The sequence below is a fragment of the Triticum urartu genome, chromosome 3A (genome assembly GCF_056163025.1).
Source record: "Triticum urartu cultivar PI428250 chromosome 3A, HENAU_Tu73, whole genome shotgun sequence".
Classification (NCBI taxonomy): Eukaryota; Viridiplantae; Streptophyta; class Magnoliopsida; order Poales; family Poaceae; genus Triticum; species Triticum urartu.
In genome coordinates this window covers 238,261,509-238,269,947 of record NC_141875.1, presented here as the reverse complement: position 1 = coordinate 238,269,947, position 8,439 = coordinate 238,261,509, and positions in this window count along the sequence as shown.

Genomic DNA, 8,439 nt, shown 5'->3' with positions numbered 1-8,439 from the left:
CCTGCCATTAAACGTCTGGACACCGTCAAGCGCGCCCGGAGTAACCTACAACAAGACCGCCTGGCACGTTCCGAGCAAGCATAGCAATGCGGACCCAACCCCAGCCCTCGCGAACTTGTGAAACCAGTGTTGCGCGTACATAACTACGCTCTGGAAATACCATGGGCATAGGGGGAGGGGCACCATCACGGCACGCCCGAAACGCGGCTTAAACCGCACTAGGGGCCGCCGATTTCTTAATTTTCTCTTATTTCAGGACTCCATTCTTCGGAAGGCTTGTCCGGCAGTACAATTGCCGCACAAACGATACAACCAGGGAAGCAGAAAGCTACGCCGCACTATAACGAGCAGTATACCTGTTTCACATACCATTCCGCAGCTCGCCCCTGGAAAGGACATGTTAAATAGTCCCATCTTTTGCTTATTGCACTATTTGTATCGTTCTGCTTTTTTAAATAAACAATGCATAGCTTCCGTCTATTATTGCATTACTCTTTTTTACGAATATATGTTCATTAATGACATGTTGCACCCGTACACTTTGGTACGGCCAATACGCCAGGGGCTTAAGTACCCCACAATACGGTGCGAGAAGTCCGAACACTTTCACAAGTGCGGCACCCCGAACTTATAGCATTATATGCATCGGCTCCGAATCATGTCTTGGGTCAATAGTTGGGTTTGCCCAGCTCCTATGTTTTGGTACCTTACGTTCCGTTATATCGGCTGAGGTAGCACTAGGAGAACTACTGCGATTGTGCCCTAGTTGAGCTGGGCTAAGCACCTCAGTAGAGAAAGCTAAAACTGGCCGTCATGATGAGGCGAGAGCAGGTCGCTATTCGAGAGGTTTTCGAGTCCCTAAAGACTTATGCCGCTTAGAGCGAGGAGTCGGCTTTGTCCGGCCTAGGCGTGGATAGCGCCCCGAACTCGGTCTTCCGAACACTAGGGGCTTCGCCGAAATTTAAAATTATAGAATTCTATGGCTAAGTGAGAGTGTTCAAACATTATAGTCCGATTGCCTTGTTCGTTGTGTTGAGCGCCTCCCTCGAAGGACCCAAGAATGGGAAAAAGAGCGCTCATCTTTATCCTGAACACCCCAGCACTCGTGGCATGGGGGCAGAAGCCGACGACTCGCCATCTCTCAAATTTGATAAACGACCGCATAGAAGGTAATATTTTAAATTCAAAAGCGTTGCTTAGCACATATGAACAAGTTTTCAGCGTAGAGGATCACAAATGCGAGTTTACTAAAAAATTACATCTTTAGAGCATTCATCCGCTATAATGCGGGCACCCTTTAGGACGCCCTCATAATACGCTTCCGGGACGCGATGCTCCTTGCCCGGAGGCGGCCCGTCCTTCACCAGCTTCTCCGCATCCATCTTGCCCCAGTGCACTTTAGCATGGGCAAGTGACCTACGGGCACCTTCGATGCAGACGGAGCGCTTTATTACTTCAAGCCGTGGACAGGCATCCACCAGCCGCCTCACCAGCCCGAAGTAGCTACCAGGCAGAGCCTCTCCAGGCCAAAGCCGAACGATGAGGCCCTTTATGGCCTGTTCGGCCACCTTGTGGAGCTCGACCATTTGCTTTAGCTAGTCGCTCAAAGGCACCAGGTGTCCGGCCTCACCATACTGAGACCAGAACACCTTCTCCGTCGAGCTCCCCTCCTCGGATCGGTAGTAGGCGGCGGCATTGGACGCACTGCGGGGCAAATCTGCGAATGCTCCTGGAGAACTCCGGACTCGGGTAAGTAACAAGTAATTCACTTTCACATGCTTGCTTTGCATAATGAATGCCTTACCCGCTGCTATCTTCTTCATCGCTTCAATTTCTTGGAGGGCTTTCTGGGCTTCGGCCTTCGCAGACTTCGCGCTTTCGAGGGCTGCCGCAAGCTTGGACGCTTGCGTCTTTGAGTCAAGCTCTAAACTCTCATGTTTTATCACGAGAGCCTGGAGCTTTTTCTGCACCTCCTCCACCCGCGCCTCCTTCTTCCCTCTCTCTGTGCGCTCCGCGGATGCTCTGTTTTCGGCCTCGAACAACGCTTTCTTAAGGGTTGCCACCTCGGTCGTGGCCACTATAATAGCACATTGATCCTGTCATTTTTTGCAACGACATCTTCTCTATATACTTGCGGAAGGTATTACTTACCTTCCTTATCCTCGAGTTGCCTCTTGGCATGGCCGAGCTCGTTCTCGGACCGCGCGAGGTTTTGCTTCAGCGTATCCACCTTCGCAGTCAATGCGGCGGAGGCCAGCAGCAAAGCCTGCATACGCATATTGACTTGATTATGTTAGACTCCTGTGAATGTTATTAGATCCTCTATTCGGCTTTTCTTTCCGAACACCGAACAGAGCATCAGGGGCTACTGTCTATGCGGTAATATTTTTACATATTCTTTACTTACCTCAAAGCCTGTTAGAAGGCTGGCACAGGCTTCAGTCAGTCTGCTCTTGGCGGACTGAACCTTCTGGATCACCGCACTCATAATAGTGCGGTCCTCCTCGTCGATGGAGGCGCCGTTAAGCACCTCCAGCAAATTGTCCGGTGCCTCCGGTTGGACGGAGGTCACCGGCTCGGTAGGCTTGCTCCTCTTGGAAGGAAGCTGCCTACCGGAGTCCGGAACCGTTGAAGGTTCCGGCGCGGTGTCCGGCTCAAGGCCGGACTTGGAGCCCTTGGGGGTTTTATCCCCTTTTTGCCTGGAGTCCGGGAGGTCGCCTTGCGGCGCCTCCAGGACCACCTCCTCCTGGCTTGGAACCTGTCGGGACAGCACCTCGGCGTCGTCCGTATGGTTGGGGGAGGTAGCCGTCGGAAGCGAATTCACATTCGATGAATACAGGGAACCGCTCTACGACACGTCGAGCCGGTCTTTGGGTGGACTGCATAAACATGTTCGACGTAAGGAAAAGCTGTGCAATGGAGGAATACTATGAATCACTCTGGTATCCGGATACTTACGATTTCTCCAGGGGCTTGGCCCTGAGCGGCCACTCCTCTTCACCGTCGTCGGCGTTGGTGGAGTAGTCCGGAGGAAGTGTTTTCCCCTTCTTGGACCCTTCGGCCTCCCTAGTTGGGGCGGCCTTCCTTTTCTTCCCTCCCCCGCGGGAGGGGGAGAGGTCTCTTCTTCCTCCTCCTCGTCCTCATGGGAGGAGTGCGCCTCGGAGTCGTCGGATGATGAATCCGACACCTCCAGGCACCGGGCACTCTTTCGAGTCCCCGTGGCCGCCTTCTTGGCCTTCTTCTCCGGCACCATATAGGGTGCCGGAACCAGCAGCTTTGCCAAGCGAGCATCCGCTGGGCCTTCGGGCAAAGGAGTCGGACAGTTGATCTGTCCGGATGTCTCCTACCAATCCTGTCAAAGGTAAGGGAGCTTAGATGCCGCATGGAGTCAAACTATGAAAAACTAATACCCTGTAAAAGGTAAAAACAGCTTACCGCACTAGTGTGACGCTGCATGCTGAATCCGAGATCCTCGGTAGGGGATGTGGGGGCCTCGGCGCCCTTGAAAAGCACCTTCCAGGCATCTTCGTACGTCGTGTCGAAGAGCCTGCTCAGAGTTCGGTGTTGCGCCGGGTCAAACTCCCTCAGGTTGGAAGCCCGTTGTTGACACGGGAGGATCCGACGGATGAACATAACCTGGACTACGTTGACAAGTTTGAGCTTCTTGTCCACCAGGGTTTGGACACATTTTTGAGTCCGGTCAGCTCTCCTTTTTTACCCCACGACAGGCCCGTCTCTTTCCAGGAGGTGAGCCGCGTAGGGGGTCTGGATCGGAACTCAGGGGCTGCGACCCATTCAGGGTCGCGCGGCTTGGTGATGTAAAACCACCCCGATTGCCACCCCTTTAGGGACTCCACGAAGGAGCCCTCGAGCCATAGGACGTTGGGAATCTTGCCCACCATGGCGCCTCCTCATTCCGCCTGGTTGCCGCGCACAACCTTTCGCTTGACATTGAAAGTCTTGAGCCATAGGCCGAAATGAGGACAGATGCAGAGGAAAGCCTCGCACACGACGATAAACGCCGAGATGTTGAGGATAAAGTTCCGGGCCAGATCATGGAAATCTAGGCCATAGTAGAACATGAGCCCCCTGACAAATGGGTGGAGAGGGAAGCCCAGTCCGCGGAGGAAATGGGGGAGGAACACCACCCTCTCATGGGGCCTAGGGGTGGGGATGAGCTTCCCCTCTTCGGGAAGCCGGTGCGCAATGTCGTTAGACAAGTATCTGGCCTTCCTCAGTTTTTTGATGTGTCCCTCCGTGACGGAGGAGACCATCCACTTGCCTCCCGCTCCGGACATGGCTGGAGAAGGTTGAGGTGGGGTGTGCGGACTTGGGCGCTGGAGCTTGAGTGCGTGGAAATGGATAGGCAAAGGAGGAAGAAGGCGTGGACGAAAAGGTGGATCCTTATCCCCTTATATGGGTGGATGCGACTATGTGTCCCCACCAGCCTGGTAAAACTCGCTTATCTCCCAAGTGCTGTAATCAATGGCGCGGTTGAGTTACCCACGCTCGTATTGATGAGAATCCCGGAATAAGGGGACACGATCTCTGCTTTGACAAGACGTGCCAAGGAAACCGCCTCGCTAAACGCGCTGAGGTGGGACAGTAAGGCGATTCGAATAAAGACTTGGACGTGATGTGATGTCACGCTATGGAATACGTCAGCAGATTAGATTTGTGTAAATATTATTCTCTCTATGGCAATATGTGGAAACTTATTTTGCAGAGCCGGACACTTCCTTTGTGTTCATAATCTTCTATGAAGTACTTGGAGGAGGAACCCGCCTTGCAATGCCGAACACAATCTGTGCACCAGACTCGTCGTCATTGAAGCCTGGTTCAGGGGCTACTGAGGGAGTCCTGGATTAGGGGTGTCCGGATAGCCGGACTATACCTTCGGCCGGACTCCTGGACTATGAAGATACAAGATTGAAGACTTCGTCCCATGTCCGGAAGGGACTTTCCTTGGCGTGGAAGGCAAGCTTGGCGATACAGATATGTAGATCTCCTACCATTGTAACCGACTCTATGTAACCCTAGCCCTCTCCGGTGTCTATATAAACCGGAGGGTTTTAGTCCGTAGGAAGAACGTACAATCATACCATAGGCTAGCTTCTAGGGTTTAGCCTCTGTAATCTCGTGGTAGATCTACTCTCGTACTACCCATATCATCAATATTAATCAAGCAGAACGTAGGGTTTTACCTCCATCAAGAGGGCCTGAACCTGGGTAAAAACATCGTGCCCCCTGTCTCCTGTTACCATCCGCCTAGACGCATAGTTCGGGACCCCCTACCCGAGATCTGCCGGTTTTGACACCGACAAGGGACAACTCAAAGGAACATATAACTTTCTGAGTTGTGGATGCATGGATTAGTATGTCGAGCAAAGCTCAGAATTTCTTCCGGATAACCCATGTGCAAGAGGAAGGACTGGTTGATTAATAATATAGAATTGAGAACTCATCAAGAGCTCTCTTATTGTGATTTTTTGGTTCAAAAGGATTTCTGCCATATTGGTTCATGGTATTGGAATAACGATACACCACAGACTTTGAAGACTATCACAAGGTTACTAATTACCTAAAGGAACGAGAAAACACTATCAACATGAAGTAAGTAGGGTGAATCTCGAGTTCAAGAACCTAGGAATAGAATGCCTACTAACTAAATGGCATCATGGGATGCGTTTGAGAATGGTGGCCAGAATCATCACACTGAGAATACAAGACAATCTAGAGTAATAGGTGGTTGTGTAGAACATCCTAGTGTCATAATAATAGCTTCAACATATATGTCGAGGCAATGGAGTAACACAACTCGGCGGTTAGTGTGGTTAATCTGGCATAAAGGAACATCAGGAACGAAAAGAAGGGATTTACAAATGCATCATACTAGTTAGAAACCTGGGATGACTCGGACAACATAACGGCTATAAATGCGCAAAAAGATTTGAGACATCCTGCAAAATAGTGGCATAACCACTCAACATCACAATACCAAGATTCTGAGACCAACTATCAACAGACGGAAGTAGTAGAAACTGGACTGAGGCTTGAGACCAACAATCCTAAGAGTCCACGGATTAGTAACACGTGATCCTGATAGAAAGAAGAGAAACCTAGTTCTTAATCCCCGTAGAAAAGAAGAGCTTGACTCAAATTAGAAGGGCATAAGGTAAAGGAGTAAAAATATCCTTACATTCCCTTCCACAATCAATTCCCTTATATAACTAAAGCATCTCTAGACTCGACTTTGACCAGTTTGGCTTGGTAATCCTATAGGCAGTGAGGCTTTGATACCAAAGCTGCCAGGATCCCGATCCTAAGTCACACCGATCTAGCATGTAACACATCATATCACTTTGCGGCCTCATGCACGGTATCCCCACGGGTGCCACCTTACCTGGCCCGGGACCATTTGCGCCTTTTGGCTCACGTATATGATAGTGTCGCCAGCATCCACATGACAAAGAACCCGAGCCGACATGACTAGTCATGAATCCAAAGTGGCACTAACTTACAAGGACAGTCATACATGACCCAGCAACGAACGTGTCGATCATCAACGTATGAACCCAAGTCGTAACAATCTATAAGGACTTAAAGGAACAACGCGTGACATTTCCCCGAAGGGACAGACACATGAACGAATAAGGACACATGTCGGCCAGCCTAAGTGTTCCAGAGCAGTAGCAAGCTACCATGGCTAAGTGGAAGCACTAGGAGACATTTTCCCATAAGAGAGGCTACCAAGAATAAACAACTAGGTTGTCGGATCCCACACATACCAAGCATTTCAAAATCATACACACAATATGCTCGATATGTGCAAATACAACATGGCATCACAACAAAAACTCTACGACTCAAAGTATTTATTTAAAAGGCTCCGGGGAGCCATACATAGTGAGAATTACAATCATGGGTCACATGACCCGACATACAAAGCATATAAGCAAAGGAAGCGTAAACATGTCTGCGTACAGGCATCTGAAAAAGGAAGAAGGCTTTAGACCCTGGCTATCTACAAGACCCTGCCAAGGGTACAAGATCATAGCTGAGGTAACAAGCTAAACGTCGAAGTCCACATGGAACTACTAGCGAGACAGAAGTCTCTCTAAAAAAACATAAATTAAGCAAACGTGAGCACAAATGTACCCAGCAAGACTTACATCAGAACTAGCTACATATGCATCAGTATCAACAAAAGGCGCGTGGTGGAGTTTAACTCCAGCAAGCCAGCTTTGAATCGGTGGCTATCCTGTACTACGACTGCTGGTTACTTGTTTGGGGTGGCGCACACGAGTCCACATATTCACCATATCAATACACCACTATGGATCCAGTCCCGTCTCCCTACGAGAAGGCCATCCATAGCACTCACGCTTATCTTGCGCATTTTAGAGTATCCACTTTCACTTGTCTATGAACTGCATAAGCAACCAAGTAGTCCTTTATTGTGGACGCGGCTATTTGAATAGTTTTGTTACCCTGTAGGGGTGTACTTCTTCACACATGTTTCCACCACTTAGCGTCTCCACACATTTTCTCGGTAGACTTCAAGCGAAAGACGACGTGGGTGTAGACCACGACTTGACTAACCACACAAGTCCCTAATCCAGGTTTATCGCCTATTCGGGTTCCATCCGCAAGATCCAGCAGGGGTGTCCTCAATGGCCCCAAACGATGTCTACAGGGTTCCTGAGGCACCAAACGGGCATCTCGGTACACTGGGCCACGTACCTACTACATCATAGCCCACCCCTAGGGTCAGCGTTGTGCATGGCCTCCAGTATACCACAAACACCAGAAACTACCTACAACTCCTGGACAGACGACGGGGGGTTAATAAGTTGAGCGAGGTCATATTTCAGGGCCCAATGTGTGGTAGTAGCTGATCTTGAATCACAGACACAGAACTCAGTTCCTGAGGATGGTTTCAGTGAGACAACCTATTGGGGAATGTAGTAATTTCAAAAAAATCTTACGCACACGGAAGATCATGGTGATGCACAGCAACAAGAGGGGAGAGTATCGTCTACGTACCCTCATCGACCGTAAACGGAAGCGTTATGAGAACGCGGTTGATGTAGTCGTACGTCTTCATGATCTGACCGATCCAAGTACCGAAAGCACGGCACCTCCGAGTTCAGCACACGCTCAGCTCAATGACGTCCCACGAAGTCCGATCCAACAGAGCTTCATCGGAGAGTTCCGTCAGCACGACAGCGTGATGACGGTGATGATGTTGCTACTCACGTAGGTCTTCGCCTAAGCACCACTATGATATGATCGAGGTGGATTATGGTGGAGGGGGGCACCGCACATGGCTTAGAACAATCAACTTTGTGTGTCTACGGGGTGCCCCTGTCCACGTATATAAAGGAGCAAGGGGAGGGGGCTGACGGCATCATAGGGTGCGCCCCAAGGGGGGAATCC